Source organism: Erpetoichthys calabaricus, chromosome 17 (assembly GCF_900747795.2).
Source record: "Erpetoichthys calabaricus chromosome 17, fErpCal1.3, whole genome shotgun sequence".
Taxonomy (NCBI): domain Eukaryota; kingdom Metazoa; phylum Chordata; class Cladistia; order Polypteriformes; family Polypteridae; genus Erpetoichthys; species Erpetoichthys calabaricus.
In genome coordinates, this window is record NC_041410.2 from 21,242,283 (window position 1) to 21,268,275 (window position 25,993).

The 25,993-nt window shown below is 42.5% G+C and overlaps 1 protein-coding gene across 2 annotated transcripts in view; it reads right to left on the minus strand.

The window, feature by feature from the left end:
- Window positions 1-25,993, minus strand: part of fam189a1 (family with sequence similarity 189 member A1) — a 404,507-nt gene that overhangs the window by 125,281 nt on the left and 253,233 nt on the right. The window lies entirely within an intron of this gene.

Below are 25,993 nucleotides of genomic sequence, written 5' to 3' on the forward strand. Positions count from 1 at the left end.
GCTGTGGGTGCCGCCAGAGGGAGCTCATAAAGGACCTGGGGACTCCTACTTCTCCTACAACCTGGAAGTACTTCGGAGTCACGAGGATGGAAACCCACAGTACTTCTGGGAGGCTTGAGGAAGAATGATGTGGTGTTTAAGCCAGAAGAAGAGGAAAAGCACTTCCGGGTCATGGAATATTGAGGTTGGGTGACGAAGCTGCTGGAGTGGAGTGGAGGATTATTGTTGTATTATTATTGATTATTGTTATTGGTGGATTGTGGCGTGTGTGGTGCTTTGTGCACTGTATTTAAGGGAAATAATTAAAAAATCCTTCTTAGTGCTTTTATATGTGTGTACTGGACGTCTGTCTGTTGGGTTTCACGGGGCAACAGCACCCCTAGCATCCACACTCTCTATTATAAAAAAAAATCTTGCGACGATAGAAGACTTTTTCCCGGGGACGAGATGTGATCTTTTGAAGAGAGACAGAAAGGTAGAGAGACACCTTCACTTCCCGTGAGACGGACAAGTCACGTCGTACTTACAACCTTCACACGAATATCCAGTGATACACAGGCAGAGCAGGTTAGAGATAATGGAAGTAGGAAAATTCGAAAGTCTCCAAAAATCAGAGTAAAGATCGCATTAGTGCAAACAAACTGAAAATATTACTCGGGAAAATAACGGAACAGTGAAAAGAGATCGAATATTCAGGTGCTGTACAGGCTTTTAAACGTTCGAAGTTCCAAACGAAATGCAGATCACGCGGCACGCAGCAGCAGCAATCCAATAGCTTCTCGAGCAAAGAGGAGAGATGAATAAAAACAACTGTTACTTGTTTCCCAATGTATCCCCGTTTAAGAGGGGCTTCAGAGAGGCAGCAGCTGGCAGGGGGGGGAAGGGGTTGGCGAGCGGAGCAAGCAGGTGGCGAAGCCCCTTAGTCTGAAAATAAGGAAATGTGAAGGTGTCAGTAAGGTTGATCTTTCAGGTCACCAAAACATTTTAGAAAAAACAGAAAATCAACAGTTTAGAAAATGTCTGCTGTGGCAGAATGAGAGCAGCAACTAAGCATGGAATTAAATAACGGGTTTAATTAACAGCAAGGACTGGATTCTCATTAAGAAATTGGTTGCAGTGAAATTGGTTGGAGTTTGAAGCCCCAAGTTAGCTGGTGATCTGTCGGCTCGTTTCACGTCTCATTTCTGTTTGTCATTTAATGAAGAAAGGAATCAATTCGGAGGACTGAATCCTTTAAAACAAGATAAGATAATTAGCCGTGAAAACTGGTCACTGATAAGGAAAAGGGTTAGAATGAAAACCTGCAGTAACTGCGGCCCTCCAGGCCCGGAGTTCAACACCCCTGGTGTAAAAGATCACACACATGGATGAGCGTCCCAGCTGGGATTGGCTCCTTTCCATTAATGTGACAGAACGATGGAGGGAGGCTTCGTTTCAAAACTGGATGCCTCTCCAACACACTAGATGGCAGCATCCCTGGGCTTTGTGAACCATTCTGATACCCGCCGTGAATCATGGGACTTGTAGTGCAGTGAGGCAGCCCTGCTGGAATCCATGGGCTGCCACCAGAAGGTGCTACAGGGAGTTGTGCTCCCTGCTTTAGAGAACTTCCGATTGACCCGAAAGTGTTTCTGCGGGGCTACGCCGTGGCACCAGAAGTACTCCTGGGTCCAAGATAAAAGGAGCTTGTTCAGGAAGTCGGAATTGGGAGGAAGAAGACAACACTTGAGGAAGGGAGCTGGAGTTTGGAGAGGAGTTCAAGAAAGAAGAGCAATCCTGGTTGCTGATGTGATTGTCTTTGTGAAGGAAGGTATTGTGGATAATAAATATCCTGCATTTGAACCTGTGACTGTGTGTGTGTGTCAGTTGTGTCTGGGGTTTGGGGGTCTGTGGTGCCCCTAGTCTTCCATAATGGACACTAAAAAAAGCGACCAGTGTGACAGAAGTGACCAACTGCAGATATGTGAGAGAAAAGGAAAACGGAAAATCGCAGACGCTCCCCTTGAATTCCTTAGTCTTCTTGCCTTTCCAGTAATGTGCCATTTAATTTGATGAAATAGAAATAAGGCCGTAACAGAATAAACCGCACGATAAAGACTTTAAACACGATTATCACCGAGTAGCTCCAGCTGACTGATAACAGAAGCCTTCGCAGGAGAAGCGATACGCTGAAGTGAGCGAAATCGAGCAGAACTCTTCTTTTTCTGGCAAATTAGTTTCAAGCACGAAAAGCCCCGACTGGCATTTTTCCACTTGGCTACCGTAAAAAAAAAAAAATCAAAAAGCTGCCCTGTGAGCTGGTGTGTGTAGACAGAAGGCCTCAAAGGGCCGTTTATTTAAGCAAAGGATAACATGCGATCCGGTTTCGGCAATTAAAAGGGAGCCCCTTGAGGAGACCCAACACTCCTCTTGTTTATGTACAGATCACCAATAATTTGGAGCGCAGCCCTCAGGCCTGGGGCCATGAAAGGAACTGAAGGACAAATCACATCCAAAGTGGAATGAAGCACCTGGGCAATGAGGGCAACCTCAGCAAAGCAGCGAAGATGTGCGTCTGAGATTAGCGCGACGCTCAGGATGGACACAATGGAGCTAGAGATGTACGACATGCAATCAATTAAAGAGGAGACACATTCACTTCTCTGTCACTCCATTTATCCTCGTGAGGGTCCCAGTGGCAACACGGTGAGCTAGACAGACCAGGCCACTCTGCCCTCAGCAACTTCTGCCAAGAAATTGCTAGAAACTCCCAGGGCAGTCACATGACACAGAATCCCTCCAGGGTGTCCTGATACAACAAAAACGGAACACAGCACAACATTCCCAAACACGCCATCCTGGAAGCACTGGTCACAAAGGCAATGGCAGTCCTGGACAGGGTGCCAGTCGATCTCATGGCACAGACCGCCAGGGTGACTTTGAAATGGACAATTAACCAAACCAATATGGGAGTTAAAAAATGGGAGTCACTCAGGGTTAATAACATGAGACTCCATACAGAAAAGAAGTGGGCACGGAATTCACCCCCAGGATCATGAGGTGGCAGCACTGCCCACTGCACCACCCTGTAGATCTGTCCATGTGGTGCCATCAGCAGTCACTTCAGCATTTCCTACTGACCTTTGCTGGCCTTCATTCTCTTATTAGCTCTTGTGTGTCTTTTGTATTTTTGGCCCAACATCCAGCAGCTGTCCCGTATTCTCTAAATGATCTTCAGTCAGGTGTGTGGTGCTCTGAAGAGTACAATTGTTATTAGCGCAATCGTGATGTGTGAAACTCTGATTGATTACATTTACGTGCCTTAGCCAAGGCGACATACAGCTGCTTCTCAATAAATTAGAATATCATCGAAAAGTCCATTTATTTCAGTAATTCAATTCAAAAAGCGAAACTCATATATTATATAGATTCATTACACACAGAGTGATGTATTCCAAGCGTTTATTTCTTTTCATTTTGCTGATTACGGCTTATAGCTAATGAAAATCCAAAATTCAGTATCTCAGAGAGTTAGAATATTGTGAAAAAGTTCAATATTGTAGACTCCTGGTGTCCCACTCCACTCAGCTAATTAACCCAAAACAAGGTGTCCTGAGCCTTTAAATGGTCTCTCGGTCTGGTTCAGTAGGCCACACAATCATGGAGAAGACCACTGACTTGACACTTGTCCAGAAGACAGTCATTGACACCCTCCACAAGGAGGGGAAGCCACAAAAGGTCATTGCTAAAGAAGCTGTCTGTTCACAGAGTGCTGGATACAAACATAGCAATGGAAAGTGGAGTGGAAGGAAAAAATGTGACAGAAAAAGGTTCACAAGCAACAGGGATAACCAGAGCCTTGAGAGGATTGTGAAGCACAGCCCATTCAAGAATTTGGAGGAGATTCGTAAGGAGTGGACTGCGGCTGGAGTCAGTGCTTCAAGAGCCGCCACACACAGACGTATCTGGGACGTGGGGCTACAACTGTCACAGCATTCCTTGTGTCAAGCCACTCCTGAACCAGAGACAACGTCAGAAGCGTCTTACATGGACTAAGGAGAAGACGGACTGGACTGTTGCTCAGAGGTCCAAAGTCCTCTTTTCTGGTGAAAGTAAATTTTGCATTTCATTTGGAAATCAAGGTCCCAGAGTCTGGAGGAAGAGTGGAGAGGCACAGAATCCAAGTCGCTTGAGGTCCAGTGTCAAGTTTCTACAGTCAGTGATGATTCGGGGAGTCATGTCATCTGCTGGCGTTGGTCCACTGTGTTTTATCAAGTCCAAAGTCAGCGCAGTTGTCTACCAGGACATTTTAGAGCACTTCATGCTGCCCTCTGCAGACAAGCTTTATGGAGATGCTGATTTCATTTTCAAGCAGGACTGCCAAAAGTACCAATACATGTATCTGGTTTAATGACCATGGTATCACTGGGCTTGATTGAACAGCAAACCTGTCTGACCTAAACCCCATAGATTGTCAAGAGGAAGATGAGAAACACCAGACCCAACAATGCAGACGAGCTGAAGGACATTATCAAAGCCTCCTGGGCTTCCATAACACCTCAGCAGTGCCACAGGCTGATCGCCTCCATGCCACGCCGCATTGGTGCAGCAATTCATGCAAAAGGAGCCCCGGCCAAGTACTGAGTGCCTACATGGACATACTGTACTTTTCAATAGGCCAACATTTCTGTATTAAAAATCATTTTTTATTGGTCTTATGTAAGATTTTAATTTTCTGAGATACTGAATTTTGAGTTTTCATTACCTGTAAGCCATAAACAGCAAAATGAAAAGAAATAAACCCTTGGAATATATCACTCTGTGTGTAATGAATCTATATAATATACGAGTTTCACTTTTCGATGATAATTCTATTTTATCGGTGACATTTCTTTTGGTTTTCCGATTGGAGCCCAGGCAGGTCAAGTGACTCATTCAGGGTCACACAGTGTCAAGAGTGGGATTTGAACCCACAACCTCAGTGACTGAAGTCCAAAGCCTTAACCACTACACCACCAGATTAACTCCAAGGCTCCAGTGCTGACTGAGTGTGACACTTTCATTGTAGGGAGAAAGCAACATTGGGCAGGAGCCACAAGTCAACCCTAGAGGGGACATCTCTCTATCACAGGACCCACTGATGTGGGCTTAACTTAGAATTGCTAATTAACCAAACCTGCACGTGCTACAAATGTGAGAGGAGAATTGTCTTATGCGGCCCAAAGCCCCCACAGGAACACCAAGAACGAGCAATCTCTGCTAACCACTGTGTCAAGTGGCATATGACAGAGCACCTTTGAACAGGCCCAGAGGGGTATGGCTCGGCCCCACAGGGACCACCCTCACTGTAACCCCATACTGTAGCCTCCTTGCTGTTGTAAATCACGTTAAGAGGAAACATGTAAAACACTGGTCTGTGGTGGAGTGACTTCTAGCATACGATAAGTTGATAAATATATTCTGTACGTCTTTATTTGTAAGCTGGACAAAGCAAATGTAATATTAACTAGTGTTTCATCATTCATTAATGAGAACAGGGGTGCAAACGCACCCCAAGTCTTTATGATGGACTCAGGATGAAAAATTTCTGGTGAGGGGGATGAAGCATCACACCCGCTTGGCAGAGGTGACTGCGCTTAGAGCCAATAAGCCATCCACCTGCAGGAAGGCCATAAACCGACTAAGCAAAGCAACTGGGGGACGAGTTGTACCTGAGCATTTCCACTGGTAACTGGTCAGGAAGGGACTGGAAAATGAATGCTACTGGTCTAAAATATGGCTGTCTATGATTGGCTTTGAACCAGAGGCCATTCTGTACTGTGATGCCCCATCACTTGGAGAATGGCATAAAGCTGGTCACCTTGCCTTTACCACTCTCTCTCACCATCAGGCCATGAAGAGAAGACCACAATGAAGACAACTCTAACTCCATAGCCATACCCAGACAGACACGCAGCTTATGTTTCAAAACTCCATTTAAAGGCCATGTGCTGGCAAAGGAAGCTTGACATGAAGAGCCACTTGTGGACCCAAGATGCACTGCTACTTAGGCTGTAAGGGTTCGGTTTGCCAACATCCACACTCTATTCTGCCTCCTTAATATTTTTGGGCATTTTTATCAATAATGCAAGCGAGCTCCACCCCCCCTGCTCTCTTCGCTCGCCCACCCCTGGGTTTGGTTGACCGGATATACAATTTAAAGAGATTGTTATTTTCATGGGAATTGTTACATATGCATTATTTTCACTTTTAATATTTTTATTTTATTAATTTTCATTGTAATCATTCCATACAAACAGATCAATTTATAACCCAACAAATTTGAAAACAAATCAAACCCCACCCCTGAGAAGGAGAGCTTAGCTAAAGGAAAATTTCTTTAAGCTTTTTAATAAGGCAACATTAGACAAAAGAAGGGGAGAAGTAAATATCTATATAAATAAGAGATGGAGAAGGGAGTTAAATGCAATAATAGTTAATTCTCTTATTCTAAAATAATATTGATTAAATCCTGCCAAGTTTTGAAAAAATTTTGTACAGATCCTCTAACTGAAAATTTGATTTTTTCCAATTTCAAATAATATAAAACATCAGTTTCCCACTGACTTATAAGAGGAGAATTAGGATTCTTCCAATTTAACAAAATAAGTCTGCGTGCCAAGAGTGTAGTGAATGCAATCACCGTTTGTTTGTCCTTCTCCAATTCAAGTCCATCTGGAAGGACACCAAACACAGCTGTTAGTGGGTTAGGAGGGATTGTGATACCAAGGCTGTCTGAGAGGCACTTAAAAATTTTTGTCCAAAATGATGTTAGTTTGGTGCAGGCCCAGAACATGTGACCCAGTGAGGCAGGAGCTTGGTTGCAGCGCTCGCAGGTTGGATCCTGGCCTGGAAACATTTTGGACAGTTTTAAGCGAGACAGATGAGCTCGATATATAATTTTTAGTTGAATAATTCTATGCTTTGCGCATATAGAACTCGAGTGAATTCTCTGCTTTGCTACCTTCCACTCCTTTTCTGATATATTGATTAAGAGATCTTCTTCCCAATGTCCTCTTGGATCTTTGAAAGGTAGGGACTCTAATAAGATTTTATATATTGCGGAAATAGTGTTTGTTTCCTCGGAATTGAGCAGTATTTTTTCCAGCATTGTGGAGGGTGCAAGGTGGGGGAAATCGGGCAATTTCTGTTTAACAAAATTTCTAATTTGAAGATAGTAAAAGAAATGTGTAGCTGGAGGTTAAATTTTGAACGTAATTGTTCAAAAGATGTAAATATGTTGTCTATATAAAGATCTCTGAGCATTTTAATCCCAAAACTTTTCCAGGTATTAAAAACTGGATATACTTGCGAAGGTTGAAAGAGGTGGTTCCCTTGCAGAGGTGCCACTGATAAAAGATTTTCCATCTTAAAATGCTTCCTAATTTGGTTCCATATTCTGAGTGAGTAAAGCACAATTGGGTTATTAGTATATTTGCGATAACTTTCATTTATTGGAGAGCAGAGCAGGGAATATAAAGAAGTACTACAGGATTTTACTTCTATTGCAGACCAAGCCTGTGTATGTGCATTTATTTGTGTCCAGGTTTTTATGGCTTGTATGTTTGCTGCCCAGTAATAAAACTGAAAATTAGGTAAAGCCATGCCACCTTCTGCCTGAGGTCTTTGTAGGGTCGCTCTTCGGATACGTGGGTGTTTTGAGTTCCAAATGAATGAGGTTATTATTGAATCTAACTGTTTAAAAAACGATTTATTGATATATATTGAAATGTTTTGAAATAAAAAGAGAAGTTTAGGAAGGATATTCATCTTAACGATGTTAATTCTTCTGGCTAGAGTGAGATGAAGGGTTGACCATCTATGCAAGTCTAGCTTAATTTTTTCCATACAGACGCCAAAATTTTGTTGATAAAGAGCTTTATGTTTACTTGTGATATTTACCCCTAGGTATTTAAACTGATCTGCTATGGTAAAAGGTAGGGTGTCTAATTTATTATTATATGCTTGTGAGTTCACTGGAAAGAGTATACTTTTATTCAGATTAATTCTAAGACCAGATATCTTTTGAAATTCTGTTAGTGCTGTTAAAACAGCAGGGACAGTGTTTTCTGGGTCCGATATATATAAGACCATATCATCTGCATATAAAGAAATTTTCTGTTCCAGTCCTTCTCTGACAATCCCCTTTATCTGATGAGAATTTCGGCAGTGAACCGCCAGTGGTTCAATAGCGATTGCAAACAACAGTGGCGACAAGGGACATCCTTGTCTGGTACCACGTTCTAGTTTAAAGTAGTCTGAGCAAATTTTATTAATACAAACTGAAGCTTCTGGACTGGTATACAGTAGTTTAATCCAAGCACAAATATTCGGGCCAAACCCAAATTTCTCCAATGCAGTGAAAAGGTAATTCCATTCGATCATGTCAAATGCCTTTTCTGCGTCTAATGATAGTAATATCTCTGGGGTGTTTGATTTTGCTGGTGAATATATAACATTAAACAAGCGTCGGAGATTTGAAGATAGATGTCGGCCTTTAATAAATCCAGTTTGATCTTGTGATATTACCGAGGGCAGCACTTTCTCCATCCTTCTAGCTAGGATTTTTGAGAGTATCTTAACATCATTATTCAGGAGTGAAATTGGTCTATATGATGCACATTGTAACAAGTCCTTATTTTGTTTAGGAAAGACGGTGATTAATGCTTGTCGAAATGTTTGAGGTAGTATTTGGTGGTCTTTAGCTTCTGTAAATGTTACCAATAAGAGTGGAGCTAGCTGAGTGGAGAATTTCTTATAAAACTCTACGGGGTAACCATCAGGGCCTGATGATTTCCCGCTTTGTAGTGACTTTATAGCGTCTAGTAATTCTGTTAGCGTTAGAGGTTTATCTAGTTCCTCAGCACTTAAAGCATCTATTTGTGGTATTTGTGAATTATCCAGAAATGCATTAGATTGCGTGTTGTCTTCTTTGGGCTCAGTGGAATATAAAGACTTATAGTAATCTCTAAATGTGTGCATTATTTTATTATGGTCGATGATTTCTTCTCCATTCTTGTTGGTGATTACTGGTATTGCATTGTGAACTTCTTGTTTATGAATTTGTTGAGCTAAAAGCTTATTAGCTTTTTCTCCGTGTTCATAGTAATGCTGTCTAGACTTATAAATAAGTTGTTCAGTTTCTTTAGTTGTTAAGATGTTAAGTTCTGTATGCAGGGCCTGCCTTTTCCTGTGAAGAGCTTCACTTGGACGCCTGGCTTGTTCTTCATCTATTCTAGTAATTTCATTTCTTAGCTCTGACACTTTCTTGGTTTCTAATTTATTTCTATGGGAAAGATATGAAATAATCTGGCCTCTTAGGAAGGCCTTTAGAGTTTCCCAGAGTGTTCCTGCAGAAACCTCTGTAGACGTGTTTGTCTCTAGGAAGAAGCTGATTTGTTTGGATATAAATTCTGTGCAGTTCTCGTCTGCCAATAAAAGAGGGTTAAGACGCCATCTGCGAGGTGAGTACGAGGGGCTTATTGATTTTAGCTCCAAGACTAGAGGGGCATGGTCAGAGATAACAATTGTGTCATATTTGCATGATTTAATTGTAGGCAGGAAATTATTATCTATAAAAAAATAATCAATTCTTGAGTAGCTATAATGCACTGGTGAGTAGAACGAATATGTTCTTGAGTTTGGGTTAAGAAACCTCCAGGGGTCTGATAAGTTGTGATCATTTAAAAACTGTGTAATTATCTTTGCAGTATTAGATGTCGTCCCCCCTGTCACGGGAGTCCTATCTAAGAGTGGATTTAAAACACAATTAAAGTCCCCAGCCATTATAATTTTATGAGTGTTCACATTGGGAATGGATGCAAATAGATTTTGCATGAATTCCTTATCATCACATTGGGTGCATAAACATTTATCAAAATCATTTTACTGTTATATAAGTTGCCCATGACCATCACATATCTCCCTTCAGGGTCCGACACTACCTCTGATGCTACAAATGGAACTGTTCTATGTATGAGAATTCCCACCCCTCTAGTTTTCTTTATAAAGCTAGAATGGAACATTTGGCCAGTCCAGTCTTTTTGTAATCTGAACTGATCCTTGGTTAGTAAGTGGGTCTCCTGTAAAAATACTATTTTAGCGTTTAAGCCTGTTAGGTGAGAGCATACTTTCTTTCTCTTTAATTCGTGATTCAGGCCTTTAACATTCCAGCTCACAAAGTTAACTGTCCCATCATGGAGACATTGATTCTGAGTTTTTAATGTCATTTTATAGTTTTAATTGGTAATATGGCAGTTTTAATCTTAGTTTCAAGATTCCCCAGGAGTTGTTGCATGTTAGCCTGTTGCTGCATTGATATTTATAATTATAAGGATTATAAGAATAGATTAAATATAACCTGCTCTCCTTCTCTCCCCCCCTTTATCCCCCCACCCCCCCATTTTGCCTCCCCACATGAGGCTAGACCCCACTTCGCGATGTTCCAGTCCTCTGACATACGAAGAGACAGAGCACGTCCAAAACAAAACAAACCCCACCCTGCAGCGGCTTTACAGAATTAAAACAGAGATATCTTTTACAGTTAAATCCTTAATACTATCTGCCGAAAATGTTCTCATTAACAATATTTAAGCTTGAAATAATCTTCAGCGCTTTTAAGTTAAGATATTAAGATTAAAAAAAAAAAAAAACCCTGGGAGTGATTTTAAAAACTAGTCTAGGATAAACCTGGTAATTCATACTGTAATAGTATAATGGTAATTGTATAAATAGTAGAACAAGCATTAAACCAAGGGTATGAAGTTAAACAGTCTACTTTAAGGTATAGTAAAATAAAAAAAATAAATAAAAAAAAAAAGGAATAAAAAAATAAATAAATAAAACGAATCCTACTTTAATCACTTCCACATTTTCACACTCACGTCTATAACTCTATAACTCTGATTAAAACATAAACATATAACATATAAAGTCCAGCTAAAAACAAAAAAAAAAAAAAAAAAAAGAAAATAAGATGTATAATTATAATACCAGTCTCTTTAAACATGGATCCAGCGATCAGATCATAGGTCTTTCCCGTGCCTTGATAGAATACGGCTCTTTAATTTTAATTAACTTTCAAAAAAGTGTCGGAAACAGCTTCTTTAATTCTTTTTCAGCTTCTTCTTTGCTGAAGAAGATATAATGTCCATCTTGAACTTCCACTTTCAGTTTGGCAGGATACAAGAGGCTGTATTTGATATCGGCTTCCCGTAGCATCCTTTTAATGTCGTTGTAGGATCTGCGTTTTGCAGCTGTTGATGGTGAGAAGTCGGGAAAAATACGAATAAGATTATTTTCGAATATAATCTCTTGCTTGTGTCTGAGAAGTGCCATCACATCAAGCTTACATCTTAGTCATTCGAAGCGGACAATAAAAGACCTAGATTTAAAGGCGCTTGGTATCTTTGTGCGATAAGCCGTGGCTATCTCATTGTCGAGTTTAAAGTCATCTCCAATTATTTTAGACAGTAATTCTACTGCAAATTTCACTGGGCTTGAGCTTTCTCGTTTCTCAGGTATACCCTCAATTCTTATATTATTTCTTCTGCACCCATCCTCCAGGGCTGCAAGTCTGTCTCCAAGTTTTTTGTATTCCGAGTTCGCAGCTGTGGCTTTTTCATCGGCGTTAGACGCCAGTTGTTCCGCTGTTTCCACTCGAGCCGTGAGTCCCTGCTTAACGTCTTCCAGCTGATCTGAAACGTCATTAATATGATCATCAAGCCTTTTCAGTTTGGAGTTAGTTTCTTCAATGTGTTCCACTAATTTCTCCAACATGCCTTTAAAGTTCACGTCGAAACATTCAAATAGACGCGTTTCCTTATCTTTGTTATCCTTCTTGAGCTCAGTGGCCACCTTCTTAAGATCATTTGTGTTATCTTTCTTAAGCTCCTTCATGGCCGTAACTATGGCAGTGGACTGTGTAGCGATCATCTCTTTCTGTGTAGCGATCATCTCTTTCAGTTCGGACAGTTCGCTTCTGCTTTCGTGCTCCGCAAGTGAAAATGCAGCTCCTGTTACAGGCTCGCGATGAGTAGATGAGAGCACGTCCTGCAGAGCGCTTTCTAGTCTCGAATGATCCTCAGAAATCGGCGATCCCTCGCGACCTGTATCACTTGCGCCTTCGCTCCCATTCTCACTCTCGACTGGAGACGATACAATGGAGCGGGGTCCCAGGAATTCTGCGCACTCTTCTGCCTGTTCTAGGTCAGTCTCCGTGATGCCATACCTTACACTTGCACTCAGGCCGGAAGTCTGTCCGGACTTCGATGCAGCTTTAAGTTTCTTTTCCGGTTCTTTCTGACTTTTCTTCTTGTTACTCATGCTTGTATATTGTAGTGGAAGTTCCTTGGTCGGGTTAAATACAGGATACCTCTAAATAATATGAAATGCGTGGGAAAATAAAGCCGCTGCTAGCGGAGCTCTGCTTCAGACGTCCATCTCCTATAAACGGACGAAACCAACTTTTACTTTAAAACTTTTGTAAAAACAATATTTGTCCTTAATTTCCGGCCCCAGGTGTGGTTAAATCTCATTCTTGTGGGACATATAACACTGCTTGCGTTGTGAAGGGGGGCTGAACGCACGCTAAGGAGATGCGGTCGGATCAGCTGCTGGCGAGCTGCGTGCTCTGTTTGTCGATCATTTAAAAGCCTGTACAGCAGCTGTCCTGTTGTCTCGCTGTCCTGTTGTCTCGCTGTCTTGTCTCGCGTGACGTCAAATTGTCTTCTGAGAAGATCACGTCTCGTCTCCCTCCCAAGATTTCCCTTTTTTTTTTTTTATAATAGAGAGACATAATTAATTGTGTAACTTCACTCCGGCCTGTTTCCCTGCTCTGTCTAATTATCAGAGGTTACAGATGAGGAAGAGAAGACAGGAGGAAGAGCTGAAGTACCTGACCACAGGGCGCTAAGTGTATGGGATTTTGAAGAGTATAAAAGCGGAAGCGTTTTCATTTCGTATTTCACGTTGTGTGGAGTGTCACTGAAATAAATAAATGAAATAAATGCTGTCACACATGTGCGCCTTGGGGACCGCTTAAAGACTCTAGTGGCGGTAATTCAACGCCGATCCACAAGGTGGTGGTGTGCACTACAGACCAGATGATTGACAGCCCGACAACCTCTGATGTCACTTCCTGTGCCCTGCCCCTTCCTGCCTGGCCTGCACTTGTCAGGAAGTTGTGCCATCTTTGCCAGTCTAGGCTGAGACTCGTGTCCTGTGAGATGTTATTGTGCTGTTATTACTGTGCATTTATAATATACGGGGGCACGGCGTCGCCCCTACTCTTTTTCTTTTTATCTTTGGTGTCTTTTACAATGCACAAAGCATGAATAAAAAAACACGTGTTGCATAATATATTTAATTATTTATGCCCACTTGTCATTGTATTTTTATTTATTTATTTGCCATTTCATTGTACAATACATTTATTTATTTACGTATTTATTTAATTTCTTCCCCCATAACAGGCCACCCCTGCATACACTTCTAATTTGCTTGGATGCTTGGAATTTGAGCTAAGCTGGGGGTACCGTGTCTCCTGACGTGAGTTTCTGTTGTGTTTTTAATGAAACGTCTCTCAGGGGCTCAGGCTTCATGTTGCAGTAGCACAACGCACACCAGCCAATGAAACAACAGGAAAAAGCGTTCTTGAAAATATGAAAGTAGAAGAAGGAGAAAGCCATAGTGTCTCACTCAAAGCGACGCTACCCTGAAGGCTTTCTATCATCTCAATCAGTGGAAGAGACTTAGCAATTTGTTTGAAATGAAAAGTGGGCAACCCTGTGTGACCCCATAAACGCAGAGGGTCAGGGGCTGGCCCTAAATCATTAGAAAATCGCACAATTACTAACAGATGTGCTACGGCGAAGCAGCTGGAAGGAAAACCACAGCACATGTGTGAGTTGGGGGGGGGGGGTCTGGGACTGCCGAGGATGGTGGGCTACTTTTTGTAAAATAATAAATGGAAAGGGGGTTTGCTATCACCTGTCATGATACGCAATTGGCACGAGAAGACCACCGCCAGCTGTGTATGAGCGTCTTCAGCACCAAAGAAATTGTCTGTCAGGCCCGTATGCTGCTTTATTTTGGGAATCTCACAGCAAAGTTGTGTTCTACTTAATATTATAATTTTAAGTGTAATTCATTTCACTGCACTATTACTTTATTAAGTGTGCACTCTCTTTTACATTTACTTTATTTTATTTTACAGTCTGAACCAAACAGTGTGGCATAATAGTTAAGGCTTTGGACTTCAGACCTTGGAGTTGTGGGTTCAAATCCTGCTGCTGTCACTGTGTGACCACGAGGAGGCCACCTCACCCGCCTGTGCTCCAGTCAGAACAGCAAAAGTCGTCTTGGATGAAGGCATCAGCCATGGAGTGAAAGGGAACTTCAGTTCTAATTCAAAGAGAATTCTTCAATGCTGAGGGGCCTTTTGCATGTGCAGGACGTATATAGCACCTTTTACCGTCTGTCTACGTTACAGACAGCCTTATGAATCCCTTTAATGTGCTGTACTCCATGGGTCTCACGTTCAGTCCTGGGGACCCCAGTCAGTAAGTTGTTTTACCTCCACGTGACCTCGTGATTTAATTAGCTGCAGTTTTATTTTCCTTACCATGTTCTCCATTTATAAAAGCACAGCAGTGAGAGATTTACATTTGTAAGAATTTGAGAAATACTCGCGTTTTACCTCTGCAGTTAAATGCGTAACTCTTTAGGAATTCTTCAGTCAGTTTTGTGTGACGTTTGCTCCCTTAATTGTAATAAAGATCATTAACGGTCAGCGGAGCAGACACGGGGGGGGGCAAACGGCAATGAATGGTGAAAGGCTGCTGCTAAAGCACTGCCATGCGCAAGAGAGGAGGTTATGAACTGATAAAGCGCATTGCCGCACCCACCACACGACAAACCAACTCAGGATCCCAGATTAGGACCTGAGTGCAGCCATGCAAAGGGTGACACCGCAGCATACATCACCAGCAATCGCATGGACTGTGTTCAAGAGTTCACTTATCTTGGCTTACCTGTGACAACAAGACTCCTGCAGAGATTAAGACATGTGTTGGCAAGACATCCTCTACCATGAGCATCCATCCATCCATTTTCCAACCCGCTGAATCCGAACACAGGGTCACGGGGGTCTGCTGGAGCCAATCCCAGCTAACACAGGGCACAAGGTAGGAACCAATCCTGGGCAGGGTGCCAACCCACCTCAGGACACACACAAACACACCCACACACCAAGCACACACTAGGGCCAATTTAGAATCGCCAATCCACCTAACCTGCATGTCTTTGGACTGTGGGAGGAAACCGGAGCGCCCGGAGGAAACCCACGCAGACACGGGGAGAACATGCAAACTCCATGCAGGGAGGACCCGGGAAGCGAACTCGGGTCTCCTAACTGCGAGGCAGCAGCGCTACCCACTGCGCCACTGTGCCGCCCTACCATGAGCACTCTGAGGAAAATATGGGACACAAAGCAGCTCTCTATTTACACCAAGATGAGAGTATATAAGAGCGTTATCATCCCAGCTCTTCTCTATGGGGCTGACACATGGTCCCTCACAAAGTCACGACGTGCTGAACTGGATGGGTTTGATTCACAGCGAATGCACCAAATCATTCACACAGGCAAGAAATGACAACTTCAGTTATGGTCTGGACAAGAGATGCCCAGCCACCCATCAGTCTCAAACTACAGAAAAGATGCCTGGCTTGGTTTGGCCATCTAACACGTATGGCCGACAGCAGACCACCCAAACAGGCCATGCAGTGGGCCCTTCCTGGAAATCACAGACCAGGCAGACCAAGGATGACATGGGTGCAGAACGTTAATGACGGACCCTCACTTACTGGGTATGAATTGGGAAGAAGCGCAGTCAGTGGTGCTTGATAAATCAATTGGGCATCATCACATATCTGCCTTACATACCACTGGGCACAAAAAGTCAGAAGAGAGACAGAGAGAAATTAAATCAAATAAAATAATAAAACAATGAGTGGCTGCTGTGACCTGAACGTCTGTAAGAGTTAACAGAGTCCACAGCAGGGTGGGCTTCACAACACATCAGGGCATCAGGGTGAGTTCAGTTAACGAATATCAGTGGAGGCTCAGGACCTCATGGGTGACTTGGATGCTCCGATCGCCTCAGGACCTCCGAGCTTCCTTTGGGTGTCCGCGTGCCCTTTGTGCTGCTTTGCACCACTCTTGTTAATTTCATTTTCCTCGTCAGTCTATCGGTACTTTTCATTAGTGCTTCCTCCTCCTCCTCCCCAATCAATGTCTCCCAGAAAGCAAACTCATAAACCCCGGCCATCTGTAAATGATTTTTCCTTGTTAGACAATTTGCTGACGTGCAGCCTGGAGATTTACGATTCCACTACCGGAGAAATAAAATACGGCGGGCCGAGCAGCCTTCCTCTCTGAACAGCTATCACATTTCCACAGGTCTTTCTGCTGCTGTGGCGTAACCCTAATTAATTTCATTAAGAGCACAAAGGTGGTTTAATAGTTTAATGATAACAAGAAACCCCGAGGGACACAACGGGCTTCCCGTATTTCATGATGAAACACATCTGCCAAGCGTCTGCAGACCTGCAGGTACCCGAGGGTCTTGGCGTGTCCCCTCGTGTCATTATTTTCTTCAAATGAAGACATTGTGTATGCTGTGCAGGCTGACACTTTCCTAAAAACACTCAGGAGTCTAAAAGCCAACATTTGTTAGGGTTTATGTAACAAAATCCTCATCCGAAAACAACGAGAGCCAGCGTCCACGTCATGATCGTGGGTTCAGAGCTTACTGTGGATGTGATGTGTGACGAACATGACAGTGTCAACGTGACATTCAAGAGCGTCCCCAAGTGAAATGCCTCCCTATTTGTTTCATTTCACACACTGAGTGACCACAAGTATAACCAGTGAACTACCAATCACTGCCCAGCTGATGGACGTGCCAGTGCCCACTCCAGCAAAACCAAGTGCAACGGAGGAGAGGATTGTGTACATCCATACAGGGCCAGCGTGGAATCGCCAATAAACTAACCACACACACCTTAGGGAATGGGGGAGGAAAACTCATACAGGGGTCGGGACAGCATGGCAGACCCCCACAGACTCTGACTTGGTGTGGGATTTGAACCCAGAATACCGGATCTACAAGATGGCAGAGCAACAGAGCTGTGCCACCTTCACTCCTTGTAGCTTCTGCAACATCCAAGGCACGAATTTCTGAAATAAAATGGGTGCACTGAACACTCCAAATGGGAGATGGTGCAAAACATACAGCGCCGTGTAATGAATACGTTACTATGGGCTGTCTGCAGATTGACTCCGTTAAAGGTCAGTGCAGCTTCTGCCACTTCTGTGCTCATTAAGAGTGTACAGTACACAGTACAGGAAAAAAAAAAACAATTTCTTATTTGATATTCATTCTGGTGTGTGTTCAGACCAAAGTGTGTGTCTGTGTGTGTATTTAATTATTTATTTATGTTATGTATTTATTTAAAGAGCTTCTGTATAAAGCCATATTTACCCAGAGGACAATTAAAGATCTATCTATTAAATAGTGCCTTTCATATGATCTATCTATCTATCATATTGTGCCTTTTGTATTATCTATTATATAGTGCCTTTCGTATAATCTATCTATCATATTGTGCCTTTTGTATTATTTATGTATCATATAGTGCCTTTCGCATCTATCTATCTATCTATCTATTAGATAGTGCCTTTCATATAATCTATCTATCATATAGTGCCTTTCACATCTATCTATTATATAGTGCCTTTTGTATTATCTATGTATCATATGGTGCTTTTCACATCTATCTATTATATAGTGCCTTTTGTATAATCTATCTATCATATTGTGCCTTTTGTATTATCTATCTATCATATTGTGCCTTTCATATTATCTATCTATCACATAGTGCCTTTAGTATTATTTATGTATCATATAGTGCCTTTCACATCTATCTATCTATCTATCATATAGTGCCTTTCATATTACCTGTCTATCTATCTATCTATCTATCTATCTATCTATCTATAATATAGTGCCTTTCATATTATCTATCTATTATATAGTGCCTTTCGTATAATCTATCTATCATATTGTGCCTTTTGTATTATCTATCGATCTATCTATCTATCATATAGTGCCTTTCACATCTATCTATCTATCTATCTATCTATCTATCTATCTATCTATCTATCATATAGTGCCTTTCATATTACCTGTCTATCTATCTATCTATCTATCTATCTATAATATAGTGCCTTTCATATTATCTATCTATTATATAGTGCCTTTCGTATAATCTATCTATCATATTGTGCCTTTTGTATTATCTATCTATCTATCATATAGTGCCTTTCATATTATCTATCTCTCTATTATATAGTGCCTTTAGAATTATTTATGTATCATATAGTGCCTTTCGCATCTATCTATCTATCTATCTATTATATAATGCCTTTCGTATTATCTATCTATCATATAGTGCTTTTCACATCTATCTATTATATAGTGCCTTTTGTATAATCTATCTATCATATTGTGCCTTTTGTATTATCTATCTATCTACCATATAGTGCCTTTAGTATTATCTATGTATCATATAGTGCCTTTCATACTATCTATCTATCTTCTATATCTAATAGTAACAGCATTAATATTAAATTATTTGAATGAAAACAGAAGTACAGTGGATTAGATTCCACCACACTAAAATGGCCTCCTCATATCTCACAACAGTCCAGGTGATTTACTGTCCCCGCTCGTCTTATGGCCCCAGCGCCACGTGAGGATGTCCACAATGGAGACTTTTTTCATGGATCAGCGCCACCAGTCTGCCTTTTCACATTTTGCGTTTCCCTTTCAGCTCCTTCTTTGTTTTGTCATGTGAACAGAGAAGGACTCCGAGATAAAAGGGTTCGGCGTCGCGTTTTGACAGCGAATCTGAATAATAAGATCCCAAGGAAGCTTGTTGTGAGTTCACTGCAGAGACGAGGGAATGAAAACAAATGACTCTGCTAGTTCTCCGTGAAAAATGGCTCGAGTGGGTAATGTGGACACCTGAGGGAGACGCGCTGGATCAGCTCCTCCTCTGCACCCCCACAGTCAGCTTGCGGTCTCAGCTGCCAATATGGTTGATGGGGGCGCCTTTGCCTTCCATTCCCCTGCCTTCACGTCTCTCACAGCTGTCTGCTTGCTGCTGCTTCTCGTGAACCTCTCGTTCATTGACTGCTCTGCTTCGTTCTCCTCTGCCTCGGTGATTTGTTACCCAGCGGCCGTCACGTACTGTCAGATGGCCACAAGAGGGCACTGAAGAGTTACTACGGCAGACAGTGAAGGAAGATCAGGCTGCAAGGAAGAAAGAAGTTGTTGGCCGCAATTGTCACCCATTACAGGCTTATTGGGGGTCAAATGTGAGTGGGCCTGTGAGTGAGGCCAGCTTCAGCAGCTCCGGGGCAGTTACACTCATTCTTCAGAGTACAGCGTGTGTGTGTGTGGGGTCAATAGTGGTGTCCACCAGTGGTCACCGCTCGCTCAGCTTATGGACTCATCGTTCATTACAGTCAACTGAAATCTCACCTGCTTGTGCTAATCACCATAAAACACATAGCCATGATTAGTGAGAACAGCACCCTTACCTCATAACGTCTGCCTTCTTTACCTGAAGGATCTCAGAACGTATTTGTCATTTATATCTGTGCAAAATAACAGCATTGTTTATACATTCATCTACGTCACAAATGACACTCATCTGTACACTTTTCGTATTTTGTGCCATACTTTTTTTTGTTGTTTGTTTTTTCCACTCCTGTACTTATGTTTGAGTGTCACTGTATTCAGCTGTTTTAAATGGCCCTTCTAAAATGTTGCGTCTTGCCATGACACCATTTTGAATTTCAGGTTCATCACCATTTTGTGTGTTGTTGTTTAGCAGTTGCTGTGAGGTGACATTCAGGGCGTGCGTGACGTTGTGGGTCACCTTATGACCGACTTCTTGATTATCAGAGTTCACAGTAAGTTCCCCTCTTGAGTAACCACCCAGAAAATACACATGGCACCTACAGCAGAACACACTAACTAATCTGCACTGATAACATGAAATAAAGAACAAAACAGGCAAACATTCGACATCTGAACCGTGGAGGTGAGTCTTATGGTGCAGCCAGGGCTTCATCACGGGCTCAAGTTTCTTTTCTTTTTATTTGTTTACTTTACCTTCTTTGATGCATTGAGTTGAATATATTTTTGTTTTACCTGCACGTGTATTTTGTTGCTCTTTAATTGTCATTATTTAGTTGTATAAAGTTAACGATGCATTTATTAGTCCTCTCTTCTATGTATCCTGTTTTCTATGTGTGGTACCTATGGGGGTCCCCCCATCCTTATAGTATCTAAGCTGGACTGTTTCACGACATTAGCGTCAGGACACCGTGGCTTACGCTTCTGTTTCTTCAGCTCCCTTTCCGATCTTTGACCACGGAAGGTCTTTTTATGATTTTCTGCTTATGAAGTACAGTATGGCTCAGTTGAAAGGATTTCGTTTTCTGGATTTTGGATTTGGTTTCATTCTCTTGGGTTTGTCTTTCTTAGGCACATCCTTTTGAGTTCAGTTTCTGTTCTTGTTTTTTAATTTTGTTAATAAACTATAAAATGTAAAGGGACTTTTATTTTTGTTATTTGGAAATATGGGTTTGTACAGTATCCCCTTTCTCTTTTTGATATATTTACTTATATATACAGTCATATGAAAAAGTTTGGGAACCCCTCTCAGCCTGCATAATAATTGACTCGACTTTCAACAAAAAAGATAACAGTGGTATGTTTTGCAGAAGCCCTTTCTGCACTCACGCCACAAACAGAGTCGCTTGTTGTATGCCAATGCTCATTTAGACAAGCCAGATTCATTTTGGAACAAAGTGCTTTGGACTGATGAGACAAAAATTGAGTTATCTGATCAGAACAAAAAGCGCTTTGCATGGCAGAAGAAGAACACCTGCATTCCAAGAAAAACACCTGCTACCTCCTGTCAAATTTGGTGGAGGTTCCATCATGCTGAGGGGCTGTGTGGCTAGTTCAGGGACTGGGGCCCTTGTTAAAGTTGAGGGTCAGATGAATTCAACCCGATATCAACAAATTCTTCAGGATAATGTTCAAGCATCAGTCAAAGATACGCAGGGGTTGGATATTCCAACAAGACAATGACCCAAAACACAGTTCAAAATGTACAAAGGCATTCATGCAGAGGGAGAAGTACAATGTTCTGGAATGGCCATCACAGTTTCCTGACTTGAATATCATCAAAAATCTATGGGATGATTTGAAGCAGGCTGTCCATCAAATTTAACTGAACTGGAGAGATTTTGTATGGACGAATGGTCAAAAATACCTCCATCCAGAATCCAGACACTCATCAAAGGCTATAGGAGGACAACGTCTAGAGGCTGTTAGATTTATAAAAGGAGGCTCAACTAAGTATTGATGTCATATCTCTGTTGGGGTACCCACATTTACGCACCTGTCTAATTTTGTTATGATGCATATTCCATATTTTCTGTTAATCCAATAAACTTATTGTCACTGCTGAAATCCTACTGTATCCATAAGGCATGTAATTTATTATAAGGAAGTTGCTACTTTGAAAGCTCAGCCAATGAGAAACAAAAATCCAAAGAATTAAGAGGGGTTCCCAAACTTTTTCATATGACTGTATTGTGGATGTCCGAGAAGGAGAACAGGCATCCTGATTTCCTGGCCATCTGTTTGGCAGGGTCCTGAACATTATTGTAACCCCACCCAGACTTTTAATTCCGCACATTTGACACCAAACACCCCGTCCCAGAAATGGGCAAAAGATCAGGGAGGAAGACCAGCAGATGGGAGAATGAGGTCAGGAAGGAGGAGAGTTTCTTACCCGGATGGGAGGCCACAGCGGAAGGACAGACAGATTGACCGGCTGGATGAAGAAACAAATTTGTGCCTGGCAGGAATTATATGATGGTTGGACCAGCAGAAACCAGTAGTTGGGAGCAGTTTCATTCCCCAAAATGGAGGCAGCTGTGGTCCTCATGTGGCAGCCCAGATGGGACCCCACAGGGGTGCTTGGAAGTTGAAGTCCAGAAGTGCAATCCTGTTGGGGTCCCTGGGTAGTTTGGTGGAGGGCACTCTCGGAGGAAGATCTCCCTACTTGCCATACAAATTGGAGCATTGTAAGCATTCCCAGGTCCAGCTTGGAAAAGGAGCCCAACACCTCACATTGGGGAATCAGAGTCGAGAGGCAGCAGACAACACTCAGTTGGAGGACAGAAGGAGGAAGAATTTGCTTTGTATTGCGATTTGTTCTTTGCATGGCTGATTGTTAAAAGGTGTCTACGGTGAATAAATATCTTTTATTTTAATCACAGTATCGTGTTGGGTATTATTGTGTCTGTTGTCTGGGGCTCAGTGACGCCCCCTGGTGGCCACAATATACACACAAGCTGCTTAACCCGACACAGACAGACACAAGGCACAAGTCCAGCAACACACACAGGCTCTACTTCAGTGGGAAACGCTTTTCAAGGGTTTAACACATGGATAACAAAGTTACAAAAGTACAAAAATAAAAGTGGCACACAGCAATGCCTTCTTTTTCTTCTCTCCATCTCTGTCTCTGTCTCTCCTTCCACCTCCATCCCTCCTCCAGCAAGCTTTGTCCCTCTTCCTCATGACTCTGGCTCTTGGAGCAGCCGCAGTGGGCTTCTTTTTACCCTGCACCTGAAAGCGCTTCCAGTGGCCCATTAGCACTTCCGGGTGAGGCAGAAGCCCAACAACAAAGGGCTCCGCAGTCCCAGCATCACCCCCTGGCGGCACCCGCAGAGCCCAACAGGAGCCCTGTGGGAATCCAAGACACCGCTGCAACCCGGGGCGGGGGCTGCCATCTAGTGCTCTGGGGGAGATGATGCCCTGTGCCCGTTCTCTCCCACTGCCATTCCTTTATGAAGATGTCCCTGGCCATCCACCACAATATATCTACCGTATATACTGTAGTGGCAGATAAGTTCTCCCACGGATAAGTTGGGGCTTGATTTTATTGTATAATTTCTGGTATTTTATAATGCCGGTCGTATAAGTCGAATGTGGAAAACTCACGCTATTGGTCCAAGAGATTATGATATGCTAACACGCTCCTAAGAGACTAACGATGGAGCACACGGCCTTTTATTTCTATGTATTGTGCCTACTTGACCACACAGTAAGACCCGACTTATTCCAAAGTGATGTTTGCACTGTTTTGTGTTTTTTGTATCTCACACGCTCGTACACCTTTATCGTAAGATCATCCCTTATCTACGATCAGAAGAAAATATGAAGCTGGTTTTAAATTAAAAGTTGTTGAAGGGGCAATAGAAATTGGTAAGTGTGCTGCTGCAATAAAATTCGATGTATCTGAGACACTGGTACGAGATTAAAGGAGGAAAGAAGATGAAAAAAAAATGAAGTGTCGTATTTTTGAACGGGTGTATAAGTCGGGGTCTGATTTTATGATCAATTTTTCGGGTTTCAAGACCTGACGTATACGTGAGTATATATGGTATATACTTCCGGTGCCCACCTGCCTGGATCTGCCAGGAGCCAATAATACCAGAAGATCCACCATCTTGAGCAGTCTGCTTTGGAGACTCTCGCCGTTACGAAGTTTTCTTTTCTTTTTGACGCGTCAATACCCACGCTTAATTTATAATATACAGCGTTGGCTTTCGGGTGCCCCAAAGATTTATCATCTCTTGTCTCCTTTTTGTTATGGCGCTCTTTTATTAATTAGGCAGACAGTAGCTTAGTTCTTGATGGAAAGTTCTGTAGGCTGCTAGTTTCATTTCAAAAACAGGACGGGGCTGGAATATCAATTTGGTGGCAGCTTTTGCATTTTGTTTTTGGGATCCCGGCCAAGTCACAACAGAGTAAAACGATCCCGGCTTCACAGCGGAGAGGAGTGAGAATTTTATTATCATATTTCAGTGCGAGGGTCGCAATGGCAGCAGAAGTGTGAGGTGTGAAGGCCTCTGTGGCTCAGCTGATTCCCATTTCAGTCTGAAAGCACTGAAATAAATTTATGCTACAGGGGGCCATAAAAAAACTGTACAATATAAATCAAGGTATGTTATCGTGAAACTCCACACTGCTTTGGTGGATGTGGATTTGGAATCTAGAGAGCAATTCTGGTCTGGATGCAAAAATCACAAGTGAGAAGAGCAGCAGAGGCTCCTTGAAGGAAGGTGGCAGACGCACCAAGGAAGTCAAAATGGGCAACAAAGCCAAGTCCTTCAGCCCCCAAGGTGGAATAAAACGATGGCAGACCACTGCTGGCTTACACGACCCTCTCTGATTTTCACTTGTGCTTCAGAAAGGTGTAAAGTAGTCAGATGAAGAAATTCTATCCATGCGTTTTGTTTTCTGTTTTATCATGAATGTGCTTCACCCTCGAGTTTTACTACACTGCCGCACTGCCGTGGTGGTTTACATTTTTAAATTGGGGCCACTGCCGCTTTGGGTGTTCCGCATGGCTATGGCCGCACAGTTTATGGTCAGCACGCTTGGTGCTTTTCACATGAATCGGGGGGGGGGGGGCACCTGACATCTTACATCGGGACCCCTTAACTGTTTAAGATGGTGGAACTCTACACTTTCTGTCCAAATGAGTTACTTCTAAGTCATCTTGGTTGTCAGGAATTCTTGCAGGCTTTGCTTTGACTTTGGCTCTTGGGTAAAGAAAAAATAATTTGGTTTTCTTTCTGTTTATGGCTCAGATTAACGAGGGGTCCTCTCCTCAACTCCATTTAGTCTGCTGACTTTCAAACTTATGGTGGGATATCGTGGGGAAAGTGGTAGAGGTTTTCGTAGTTCATAAAATGATGATATTCTGGGGTTGGTGTTGTTTTCAAATGGATGTAGAAATGGAGACACTTGTAGCTTGGAATTCACGAAAGTGTAGCAGGGAACAGAGCCGTGCATCTCAAGCACTGGGGCTGCCGCAGGTGGGTGCTGGGTTAGCGTCGTTTTGTGTGTGAGTGGGTCGTGGTGGATCGCCTAACTTATCGACAGCACTGCGAGATATTTAGCATTTTTAACACAAAGCGTTTCACAAACAGGGACCCCCTCACCCTCCCCTCTCATCAAGGGGGGCCCACCCCATTCTCATATTTATGCTTGTTTCACCAAGGTGGGCCTCAACTACCTGCGATTCATCAAGGTGGACCCCTGTTCCTGTCTCACCCACTTGTGAATTGTCAATAAAGCAGATCTCGACCACTGTGGCTGCCGCTGGTGGGTGGTGGGTTGCCGTTGGTTTGTGTGTGAGTGGGTCACGGTGGATCGGCTCAGTGCTCGACAGCACTGTGGAATATCTATCCTTGTTTGTGAAAAGTGCTGTAATCTTTGTCTCATGTACTCCTGCGCCAGTTCAAAGCTACTGCATCAGGTGGCCCCACCACTTTGGGCTCCACATACAGGGGACAGGCCAGATCACCACTAACACTGCTATTAACATAATACATAATCACACAATGATGAATAAACATCACACTATCATATACATACAATGAAGAGAAACCAAAGAGAGACTAAATAATAGAATATTTAAACTTATATTTAAATAGTAACACAAAAACGTGAGCCAGTGGAAAGGCCCCAGCTGTGAGATAAGAGGTACAAGTGAACTAAAATGGACTCAGTGGTAGAGACCTTCTTCTGAGGCGCCCCAAATCTCTCGGACTTTGTTGAGGTTACCCAATTCAGGGCATTAGTGGAGTATCAGACATTCGAAATTTCTTTATTGAAAAAACAGACCAGGAATTTCTATTTCCGTGTTATGAAGGACTCAGACGAGAATTTTCCAGATATCTATACATTTCTTTTTTAAACTAGGGCATTTATTATTTTTGAAGGTTTTGTTCATTGAAGATAACATGAGT